Source organism: Cannabis sativa, chromosome 5 (assembly GCF_029168945.1).
Source record: "Cannabis sativa cultivar Pink pepper isolate KNU-18-1 chromosome 5, ASM2916894v1, whole genome shotgun sequence".
Lineage (NCBI taxonomy): Eukaryota > Viridiplantae > Streptophyta > Magnoliopsida > Rosales > Cannabaceae > Cannabis > Cannabis sativa.
In genome coordinates, this window is record NC_083605.1 from 6,785,234 (window position 1) to 6,798,627 (window position 13,394).

The window sequence follows — 13,394 nt, forward strand, 5'->3', positions numbered from 1 at the left end:
GATAGAAGAATTAGAGCTAGAGAAGAATCACACAACACTATTGTACACGAATGATGAACAGATAAAATTAAACAATGCAAACTCCCAAAGACTTTCTGAGGGAGTCAAAGCGACTTGCATCTAGGGCCTTTGTGAAAATATCAGCTAATTGTTTTTCAGTATCAACATATTCTAATTGCAATGATTTATTTTCAACAAGTTCCCTAATAAAGTGGTGTCTTATATCAATGTGCTTTGTTCTAGAGTGTTGAACAGGATTTTTGGAAATATTTATGGCACTAGTATTGTCACAAAAAATAGTCAAAACACCCAAATCAAACCCATAATCAATCAACATTTGTTTCAACCACAATAGTTGAGTGCAAACAACCGCCAGCCTATGTACTCGGCTTCGGCAGTGGATAAGGAGATGGAATTCTGTTTCTTGCTATGCCAAGATACTAGATTATTCCCAAGGAAGAAACACCCTCCACTTGTGCTCTTTCGATCATCAGCATTTCCTGCCCAATCTGCATCACTAAAACACGCAAGATTTGAATTGGTATCTTTCGAGTACCAAATTCCATAATCAGGGGTGCTATTAACATATCTAATAATCCTTTTTACAGCTGATACATGAGATTCCATAGGATTACTTTGATATCTAGCACACACTCCCACACTGTAACATATATCGTGGCGACTAGCGATTAAATACAAAAGACTTCCAATCATGCTACGATAGAGTGTAGTGTCTACCTTTACTCCATTCTCATCTTTTGTTAATTTCAGTGTGGTGCTCATAGGAGTACTTACCTGCTTAGCCGATTCAAGGCCAAATTTCTTGACAAGGTTCTTAGCATACTTGCTTTGAGATACAAATGTACCTCCTTCCATTTGTCTCACTTGAAGTCCCAGAAAGAAATTAAGCTCACCAACCATGCTCATTTCAAATTCACTTTTCATTTGATCAACAAATACCTGCACTTCATGGTTAGATGTAGAACCAAAAACTATATCATCAACATAAATTTGAGCAATGATAAAATCAGATTTTATATGTTTGATGAAAAGAGTTTTATCCACACTACCTCTGTGATAGCCATGAGAAAGTAAAAATTGAGTCAACCTTTCATACCAAGCTCGAGGAGCTTGTTTCAGACCATACAAAGCTTTTTCAAGTTTGTATACATGGTCTGGAAATTGAGGATCTTCGAATCCTTTTGGTTGCTCAACATAAACTTCCTCATTCAAAATACCATTAAGGAAGGCAGATTTCACATCCATTTGAAACAATTTAATATTGAGAATACAAGCAATACATAAAAGTAAACGTATTGATTCTAATCTTGCAACAGGAGCAAAAGTTTCATCAAAATCAATACCTTCTACCTGAGTGTACCCTTGTGCCACCAAACGAGCCTTGTTTCTTACAATTGTACCGAACTCATCACTTTTATTTTTAAACAACCACTTTGTTCCAATAACATTTATACCTTTTGGTCTTCGGACCAAAATCCATACCTTGTTGCGAACAAATTGGTTGAGTTCCTCTTGCATTGCATTGAGCCATTCCTCAAAGGTCATGGCTTCCTTCACATTTTTCGGTTCATATTGAGAAACAAAGCAAAGAAAGCTGATTAAATTAATATACCTTCTGCGAGTTACCATGCTTTCTTCAGGATTTCCAAGGATGAGATCTTTTGGATGATTCAGTTTGACTCTGGTGCTTGGTTCTTTCTGAATAGAGTCAGTGATGATGTTTGGTTGAGTCAAGATAGACGGTTCTGGTTCTCCAGTTTCAGTTGCAGCATCAGATTCGTCATTTGCAGCATCAGCAATGGGTTCTGCTGCATCAGGATCTGTTGTTACAACTTTTGGAGGAGAATCCATGAGACTATCTATCTTGGCTTCTGTGGAAAACTCTGAAAAATCTCTAAAATCATCAACAACCACATTAGCTGATTCCAAAACAGTTTGAGTTCTCATGTTATAAACACGATAAGCTCTACTGTTTAAGGAATATCCAATAAACACACCAACATCACTTTTAGCATCAAATTTACCAATATGCTCACGATCTCTATAGACATAACACACACATCCAAAAACATGAAAATGACTTACATTGGGGCGCTTACCTTTCCAGATTTCATAAGATGTTTTTGAGGTACCTGGACGAATAAACACTCTGTTTATTATGTAGCAAGCAGTGTTAATAGCTTCAGCCCATAAGCGCTTTGTCAATTTCTTGCTATTTAACATCACTCTTGCCATTTCCTGCAAAGTTCGATTCTTCCTCTCAACAACTCCATTTTGTTGAGGAGTTTTGGGAGCTGAAAATTCATGAGTTATACCTGTAGACTTGCAAAAATCATCATACACAGAATTTTCAAACTCCTTACCATGATCACTTCGAATTCGAACAATTTTCCCAATATTACAACCTTTCTCAACTCTTAATCTCAGACAAAGAGTTTTAAAGGCATCAAAAGTGTCAGATTTTTCTCTTAAGAAATCTACCCAAGTAAAACGAGAGAAATCATCAACACACACAAAGATATATCGTTTACCATTCAAACTTTCAACTTGGATTGGACCCATAAGATCCATGTGAAGCAATTCCAATACCTTTGAGGTATTGATATCAGACACAGGCTTGTGAGTGATTTTTAATTGCTTCCCAAGTTGACACGGTTCACACTTACCTTCACTTTCCTTACCAAGCTTGGGAAGACCTCGAACAATACCTGCATTTGACAATTTTTTCAGGTTTTTAAAATTGATATGCCCAAGCTTGGCATGCCACAGATCTGTGGTGTTGTTGATAGCTGAGTGACAAGTAAACACAGGGGTTAGAGTGTAACAGTTATCATTGGATCGAAATCCTTGCAAGATACATTCATTGGCATCATTCATAACATAACAATGATCACTATCAAAAGAAACAGTAAACCCTTGATCACAGATTTGACTGATGCTAAGTAAATTAGCCCTCAGTCCTTCAACTAACATCACATTTTTCGCCCAGGTAACCCTTCAAAGTTTAGAATTCCCATACCAACAACTTTTCCTGATAAGCCATTACCAAAAGTGACTTCTCCACATTGCATAGGCCGTATGTTAGTCAAGAAATCCTTGTCACCTGTCATATGTCTAGAGCAACCACTGTCAAAATACCACATTTGAGATGCAGCAGTTTTATCAGAAAAACCAGCTAGACACTTCTTTTTCACCCATATTTGTTTCAAACCTTTATGTTTCTTTTGAGATTTTTTCAAATTATCAAAATAATTTGTTTTAAACAGGTTGTTCAATGTGAAACATTTAGGTCTGATATGTCCTTTTCTACCACAAAAATGACAAATGGGAACAAATCTTTTTACCTGAGATCTTACCCTTTTTGAAAATCCTGGAGATTTTGCGCATCGAAGTTTTTTTCTTTGCCACGAGTCAAGCTTGTTGCGGCAGAGTTTGTAGCCTCATGGTGATTCGTTGGAACACTAGATTTTACAAACTTCGTGACTCCAGAACTTTCCATTCCATTAGAACCAAGGCCTGCAAAACCTCTCTGACCTGCATTCTGAGCTTTTTCAAAAATAGAAGATCCAGGATTAAGCATTTGAACATTTTTCTTAAAGTTTTCAAGTTCCTTCTTCAATAGAGAGATTTTTTCATCTTTATCACAAACACTTGTCTCATATTCTTTTATTTTCAACTCACACATTTCAATCTAATGAGACAATTTTTTATTCAATTTATTCAACTCTCTATTTTCAGAAGCAACCTGAATCCATTTTTCATACATGACTTTGTATGATTCAGCAAGAGATTCTTCACAGATTTCAGACTCATCTGAATCTGATTCTTCTTGTTTGGTGGTATTATTCGTACATACCAATCTATCTTTCACCTCGTGAATCACACAACACATTAGTCATAACGCAGGTTAGGGCAACATTTTCGCAATATCTTCATCACTTTCGGTTTCATCATCACTCCAAGTGACATTGAAACTTTTCTTATTCTTTTTCAAAGTGTTTGCACACTCAGATTGAATATGCCCAAAACCTTCACATTCCCTGCACTGAATTCCCTTTTTGTTAGAGACAGATGGTTTAATGAAAGCATTACCTTTTGAACCTTTCGAAATATTCTTTTTATTTCCCATCTTTTTCATATATTTCTGAAAATTCTTAGTTAATAAAGCAATCTCATCATCACATTCACTATCAGAATTTTCATTATTAGCAACTTTCAAAGCAATACTTTTACCTTTATCAGCAATGGATTTGGGTTTGTCCTTTTGTTTAATCTGTTGATTTAATTCAAAAGTACGTAAGGAACCCATCAATTCTTCCACTTTCATAGTGCTAAAATCTTTAGCTTCCTCCATTGCCAAAAGTTTCGTATCAAACCTCTCTGGAAGAACTCTAACAATTTTTCTCACAAGAACAGAGTCATCAAGCTTTTCTCCAAGAGCAAAATATTCATTAGCAATGTCAGATAATTTTTCATAGAATTCAGTTAAAGTTTCATTATCAGACATTCTAAGCTCATCAAATTTAGTTTGAAGCATGATAAATCTAGATCTTTTCACATCAGAAGTTCCTTCAAACTGAGTTTGAAGAATCTCCCAAGCTTCCTTAGCAGAAACACACGATGATATAAGTTTAATGTAACCCTCACCTACACCATTAAAGATAGCATGCAAGGCTTTGCTATTGTAGGCAGATAGTTTATCATCTTCAATAGACCATTCCAGTTCAGATTTTATAATAGTATTACCTGAAGAATCTGTCTCAACTGGAGGAGACCAACCTGATAGAACCATTCTCCACGCCTTCTCATCTTGAGATTTGATGAAGGCTCTCATTCTAACTTTCCAGTAAGGATAGTTAGAGTCATTAAGCAATGGTGGTCTAGAAATAGAACTTCCTTCTGCAAAAAATGACATTCTAACAAAAACGTTATAGGACCACACTAAGAGTTTAGTGTCCCGCTCTGATACCAAATGAAAAACCGTGTTTTTGCGAATGTCAGTTATATATAAGAAAATATAAAAACTGTAAGCGTTTGCAGCAGCAGAAGTATACACATGCAAAGCTGAACGAAGTGTAATATAAAATATTTTCGTAAAAATAAATAACTTGACACAAGAGATTTATACGTGGTATCGTTGTTCTCACGAACACTCCTAAGTCCACGGGGCCACGCCCAGAGAATGAAATCAATTAATAAAGTATCAAAATTACAAAGACAATTGACTTAAACAAGTTTAGACTCCCTCTAAAGTATTGCCGCAATCCTTTGTAATCCACTTTATGAATCTGACTTCTTGAAACACCTTCAAGCCCGAACTCCCTTCGTCTTTGAAGTGTGAGTGCTTACTTCCTCCCGAAGTAAGGCTTCAACAAGTCTTCTCCCGAAGACCAAGTGCTTACTTCCTCCCGAAGTAAGGCTTTATCAAGTCTTCTCCCGAAGACCAATCTCTTGTTCAGTCAAGTAGTTCTTCACAACCTCTAGGATAGAGTAAGAACAGAAATAGAACAACTAGAACCTAGGTGAACAACTAGGCTCTCACAAAACAAAGAAACACTCTCTTCTCACAAAAGATAAATGCAAAAAATGAATATTGGAAGAGGTAATTCGAATGGTTGCTCTCTAGGCTCTATTTATAGATCATAGAAACCAAAGAGGCAACCACAAGTTCGAATTAGCAGCTGTACAAAGACTTTCCAAAAACAAACACGATCTGCTACATCAGATTTGGTTGCTGACGAAGCAGATCCGCCTGCAAACGGAAACTTACTAAAATCGGGTCCGATCTTCTTTCAAAGCTTGATTCCTGCCAAAAACAGATTAGATATTCTGATTGTATCAAGATACAATCGAAATTAATAAGGAAAAGGCAATAATCAAAGTTTCCCTTAAAAGGACAACTTTCCAAAAGAGAATTTCTTCTCTTTTGAGAAGTTTTCAACAAAGGAAAGTTCAGCTGAAAGTGCAACTTTCCAAACAAGGAAAATGGCAACTTATAACCGAATAAAAGAGGTAAGATTTCGAAAATGAATGCATAGCAATCTTACCATAAAAAGGAAAAATTATTTTGTCACCTAACTTGCCAAAAAAGGACTTTACATAGATACATATAGGTTGTTGTTGCTAAAATTAATTATCATAGTTCTTGATAGAATTTATTTAGGCCCATTTAGTTATTGGGCTTATTCAATTAATAACAGTTGTTCTTTTTAAGGTTAAATTCCTCTCTTTTGGGCCTTGTGTGAGAGTTGGGAGCCATAGAAGTGGGTACGACATACTGAAACCAGCACCCCCTCACATGAACCACCCCAATTGTGAAGGCCCATTTGCCTGATTTGAACAACTGTACTAGGTTAATTACACTAGTTTAACCTAATAAAATTGATTAGCAACATTATTAATTTTATTTATTTTGAAATTAATTTAAGAAAATTATAGTTTAAAGAATTCTTTATTCTAAGCTAAACTATATGTATTTTCTTGTATTTAATTAAATATAGAATTATAACCATCTAGATTCTTTCTGGAACTTAATTTAAATTTTTCATTAAATATTTTTATTTAAGTTGATATTTAGTTATCTACAACTAACCAACTTAAATCTGAATATCTTTTGAATTTCAAATTTCAAAATTAAGTTGAGGAATTTTAGGCATTGGTTATTAAGATTCTTTAGATATTTTTTAAGTTAATATCTTTTCGAATATTAACTTAAAATGGAATATTTTCAAATTAAGTGGTTACAACTTAATTTTTGATATTTAATTAAATTTAAATTTGAAAAATATTTAAGTTCTAGATTTTTTTCTAATACAACTTAAATTAGATATTTTTTCAAATTTTGTGGAAAAGATACTTAGTCAAATAAGATATTTTCTAGATAGTTATTTCTAGACTACTTATTATTTCTAATATTAAATAGGAAAATATTATACATTGTAAAATTAATTATTTATATAATTAATTTTGGTACAATTTATTTTAAGTATATTTTTCCTAGTATTAAACTAGAGACTAATAATTAAGCCTTCTCTACACTTAATTATTTATTTCTTGAATTTAATACATTTAATTAATTTGAAAATTGAATATCTAAGTTGATTTTTATCATCATACTTAAATATTTCTATTTCATGATATTTAATTAAATAGAAAATTATTTTTAGTTGAAATTTATTTTTTCAACTAAATTTAAATAATTTTCAAAATATATTTTTTTTATTTTATTAATCAATTTTCGAAATTGCATTTCTTAAATGCTAGAATTTCGAATTTTATCTTGAAAAATAGATTAAGTTGTAAATTAATTATTTATTTTAATTAATTCTTGGATCAACTTAAATCAATGATTTTTTCATTTATTGATTAATTTAAAATAAATTGAATTAAAGTATATTATTAGAAATTGAATTAATTAGTCAAAGGAAAATCTAGATAGATGATATTTTTGCTTGAAGTATTTTTCTAGTGTATTTAATTAAATAGAAAATTAATATTTAAGTTGATTTTCATCATCATACTTAAATATTTGAATTTTTTTCTTATATATTTAATTAAATAGGAAAATTATATTTTTTGTTGTAAATTAATTTTATTAATTAATTTTGGGCCAACATTAAATTAGAATAATTTTTCCAAGATTAATTTTTTATTTTAACAAGCATTTTCAAAAATTGTATTCTTAAATACTTTAATTTTTCGAAATGCAATATATATTTATAGAAAATTAAATTTGAGTTGTAAATTAATTAATATTAATTTTGTAACAACTTAAATTGAATATTTTTCTAAATATTTATTGGAAATTATTACTAAGATGGAAGAAATACATGTTATTTTCATATCCATCTAAGTAAAATTTATAAATATTAAATTAAAATTTATTTTTAGAATTTTTCATTCCAAATTGGAAATTTTAAATAAATATATATTTAAAATAAATAGATTAAATAAAGAGAATCAAAGAAAATACAACTCGCTTTAAATAATGAGCTTGATTATTATTAAGATATTCGATCTCCATTGTTGGTCTTACAAAAGTTAAATGTTTTCAATATAACCTCGAGACGCTAGACTTCGTCCCCCTATGGATGGTTATTCGTTGAACGCATTTAACACCGTAAGATTTCATTTGATAAGTGTTTTGTGAGTTTTCGTCTCTATTTAGACTCTCCCCTACAGTGACTACTTAGAGATAAACTCATAAAACATGAAACAATGGTGGAAGCTCATAAAATGAGAATAACCTTGACTCTCGCCTACCGGGACAACGTTGGATTCTTATTTTGATCGAATAAAAGGTTGCTAGAATGGTTTCTATTTTAGATGAGCTGACAACTCTATTCAATAAATGATGCTTTGACTCTCCCCTACCGGGACACTGTATCAGTTTGTTGAAAACCTTGGAAATTATTTAGGATTGTATGTTTTAGTATTTTCACTAGTCATTCCTACTTGCTATATGTTTATAATTTCTTAATTGTGTATGAATTTATATTGAACCATGTTATTTTCTGTTATTAAGTTGTAGTTTAATTTCAAATCTTCATTGTTGGTCTAACATGTTTGTTTTTCTAATGAGATAAATCCCTAATGGATTTTCACCATTAGACATACATAATAGTGTAAGATCTCGAAAGATAAATATTGTATATGCAACATCTAGCTGTTCATCAATTGATGACACCTTAGACTAGTATTTTTACAATATGAAACAAGAAGATTACATAAATAAGATTACTTTGTCTTTCGCTAATCGAAGCATCGTTGGATTCTTATTTATAAACGAAATTATCCTAATTCCTCTTAGCTTATTCATTTCGAATTAGCTCAATAATATATCATTGGTTGAATGGTCTATAAATCATTTCATGTCATTATATTTTCTCTTAAGAAATTAAATGACGCATATGATTATAATCCCGAAATTCTATTCCCAATTGATATAAATCCTCAATCTTAGAAATCTCCTACTTGTATGGGCAAATCTGACTTAGAGTTTAAATAGTAGTGGTGGTCCAAGAAAGAATTACTCATTATATTTGGTTGAATTTAAGTCTTTGACTTTAATTTTAGAATCCAAACAGAAATTTTCTTATATTTCTAATTCCAGAATACAATACAGTTACACTTTCTCACGTGTTTAATATCCATCTTCTATTAATGGATTCAAACTGTATGAAATATGAGTTAGGTATTCTGTGACCAAGATCCACTTGCACTATTCTAAGAACTCTTTGATGTAACTAAACCTAAGTCATCAAAAAGACACAACCAAATTTTTATTAATCTATGGCATTTGTATCTTGTTCATAGTGGATTTGACAAGATCAATCTCTGCAAAGAGTTAATATGCCTATATCCACTGAAAGTAATTCATCTCATTCGCAGATGGATGTACATTCAGGGGTGGATATGAGTTTTACGTTGTATTCTTAAAACGATAACTCTAGATTATACCTTTTAGCAAGAAATTTGAAATGTTTGAAAAATTTCGTTGATTTCTAGCAATGGTTAAAACCATTAAGGTAAGTGGTTAAAGATCTTGCGAACTGATAGGGGTGGAGAAGTAGTTAGTAGATATGCAGTTCAAAGATCATTAAATTGATTTTTGAATTATATCCAAACTTACCTCCCCAGAAATTTCGAGTTGCATGTTAATGATTAGTTACTAGTCGTTGCCTAATTCCTTCTATGGTAATACAATTTCAGAATGATGTAATGGTTGTATACTTAATGTAAATCATTACTAGATTCATGGATGACCTAATCAAAAATCTTAAGAAAAGCTAGAACTATTAACCATGGTTTGTTAGCTGTTCTAAGTGATTAAGGGTGGACCATCCCATTGTCAATAGATAAGAAAGTGTTTGTTCAAACAAATACTACTTTTCTAAGATAATGACTAAGTCTGAAAACAAGTAGAAAATAAAGGAGACTTTTTTTTTTTTCTTGATTCCAAAAGTGTTCTATCATCTTATATAACATATGATGATCCCACTGCCTCTGTTGTCTTGTCACAACCGAAGAGGTCAATACCATTTTCTTAGACATAATTCACGGTACCTTGTCGTAGTGGGAGAGTTTCTAGGAACTCACCTTCTTATGACTTGGGAGACACTAGTGATTAATATCCATTGCGAGTTTAAACAAGTAATGGATTGTTAAGATAAGAAACTAAGAAGAAAGCCAATAGAACTATGGTTTAATCCATTCACGTGGAATAACCTAAAGTTTTCTATTACAAGGACATAAAAGTAAATTTTCGTTTATAAGTCCATTCAATTGACTTAACAAAACTTCCTGTTCCTAGTATTATAGGTTTGAGTTTATCTAAACCTATGGCTTGTGGTATACCTGGTAATTACTTACTCTAATGCAAGCAACTTACTTTAGTAAGATGCTGAAGCATTTTCTTTCTAATGGCAATCTATAGAAGCTTCACAACTTCTTAGGTATAGATTTTATTTATCTAAGAAAAAGTCTTAACTATTCCAGAAAAGATAAAGCCATGAAAGAATTTCTTATATCAACAGTGAGAGGTCTTAGATATGCTTTTGTATGCCTTAGACCAGACACCTGCTGTTGAGTGGGAGTAATGAGTAGGTATCAGATTAATCCAGGAGAAGAACATTGAAAGACAATCAAGTAAATCCTAAGATTAAGAAGAGGAACTATATGTTAGTCTATAAGTGTGTGTTTAAAACTCTTAGACTACACCATATCAGATTTCGAAATTTGCCTTTGTGCTAGTAAATCTTTCTGATAAGATGGTGGTTACTCTGGGGGTGGAATAGTGATTTTGGAGAAGTGTAAAAACTTATCTGAAGTCTCTAGGTCTACCAGAGAGGGACTGAATGTTAAAGTTGCAGGAAAGGTACTTATTCAGTTTAAGGAAAGTTCTATACATCTTTGGCACCATTCCAAATTGCCTAAACTACTAGTGTTAATTTCCTGATTAACCAAAAGTAGTTGCCAAAGGTATAGAATCCAGTATCCCAAGAGAGTAGACATATAGAGAGGAATTTTACATTATCAATGATTTTGTGATTAAGGAAGAGTAATGGTGGAGAAAAGGTTGTGGTTAATTCAACCTTTCAGATCCTATTACGAGGAGTTTACTACTACTACACTTGATTTGCATATCAAGGTGTTGAGATTATTTGAAACACACTTTTTGCTTTATATTAGTGCAAGTGGGAGTTTGTTGGGTTTTATGCCCTAAATAAAACTCATTTCAATATAATCAGATTTACTTATTAATATAGATCAGAAATAACATTTAATGTTGCATGGTTCACATGATTTATTTCATGATTATATGTACATAATGTATAAATTCATCTGAAACCCTTTTCACATACTTGATCCTGTTTATTGTGCCGTCAACACATTAGAAAGTAAACATGACTATGTGAATAAAGTTTCCTAGATTTATCAGACACAGGATTTTACTGATATGATAATCTACAACAAGAGTTTACTTGTATTTGGAGAAATACTATGTTCTTTCCAGAACATTGGTTAAAGTAAAGCTCAGGTTGGATGCATGGAGTATGCATCAGAAGGGACCGATATTGAACTTTGACTTAGATTTAATTAAACTTACCGTAGAATCTATTCAAGTCAATATCGCCAAGTTGATCCTAGATTAAATGATCTTAATCCTGCTATGATTAGGCTCAATCTTGAAAGGCTATTCGTGTTCTTTGATTTGTTAGTTAAGCCTACTTTTAGGTCAGGGTGATACGTACATTTTGGGAACACGGTAGTGCAATTGAGTGGGAGCGCTAGCATAAACATGGAATCTATAGCTTCTATCTGGCGAATAGTAAGTAAAGGATGATCTCCTTCGAGCTTGACCAAACGAAAATAAATGGTGGAGATCTCATTTCACATAAGCTGAAATATCATTTATACGGGGTCAAGTGTTTTAAGGATAAAATACATAGTAGGGTGTTACGGTAATTTAATCCCTTTACTGTGTAGATCATTCATATAGAGGATAATTGATCAAATTAGGATTATAACAATGAATAACTAATGATGTGTCTATATGGTGGAACATATAGAGCATTCTATATACTGAGAGTGCAATTCTAAGTTCTATGCGTGGATTCAACGAAGAATTAATAAGTTAGTGAATTTTAGTGCTAAATTCTTGATCTACTTATTGGAAGCTCGGTTATATAGACCCATGGTCCCCCCACTAGTTGAGATAATATTGCTTGTAAGACTCATGTAATTGGTTTTGATTAATCAATTATAATTCACAAATTAGACTATGTCTATTTGTGAAATTTTCACTAAGTAAGGGCGAAATTGTAAAGAAAGAGTTAATAGGGGCATATTTGTTAATTATGACACTTTGTATGGTTCAATTAATAAATATGATAAATAACAATATTATTTAATAATTATTTATAATTATTAAATAGTTAGAATTGGCATTTAAATGATTGAATTAGGAAATTGGCATTTTTGAGAAAATCAGATACAAAAGGTGTTAAAATTGCAAAATTGCAAAAAGCAAGGCCCAATCCACTAAGTGCATGGCCGGCCACCTTTGTAGGTATTTTAAGTTGATTTTTTCATTATTTTAATGCCATATAATTCAAATCTAACCCTAGTGGAATGCTATAAATAGATAGTGAAGGCTTCAGGAAAATTACACTTTTCTTCTGACACTTCTGATTCAGAAAACCTGAGCCTCTCTCTCTACCTTGGCCACCACCCTCACTCTCTCTTCTTCCTTGATAATTTCGACTTACCTTAGTGATTAGAGTAGTGCCCACACACATCAAGCAATACCTCAATCATAGTGAGGAAGATCGTGAAGAAAGATCATCAGCAAAGGAGATTCAGCATCAAGGATTCAGAGAAAGAAATCCAGGTTCAGATATTGATAATGCTCTGCTACAGAAAGGAATCAAGGGCTAGATATCTGAACGGAAGGAGTCATATTATTCCGCTGCACCCAATGTAAGGTTTCTTAAACTTTATATGTGTTTAATTTATCGTTTTAGAAAGTTCTTATTTAGGATGTTAATAAACATACTTGTGAGTAGATCTAAGATCCTGGTAAAATAATTTCCAACACTATCGATGTCTTGGTTAATGGGTCAGCTAGGTTGTCTTAAGTATTAGCCTTTTCTACCAGCACGTCTCCTCTTGCCACATATTCTCTGATGATGTGGTATTTTCTCTCAATGTATTTACTCCTCTTGTGGCTTTAAGGCTCTTTACTATTGGCAATTGCACCGGTGTTGTCACAAAGTAACACCGGTAGTTATTTCATACTCGGAACAACACCAAGTTCTGTGAAGGACTTTCTTAGCCAGACCAGTTCCTTAGCAATTTCAACAGGAGCTATA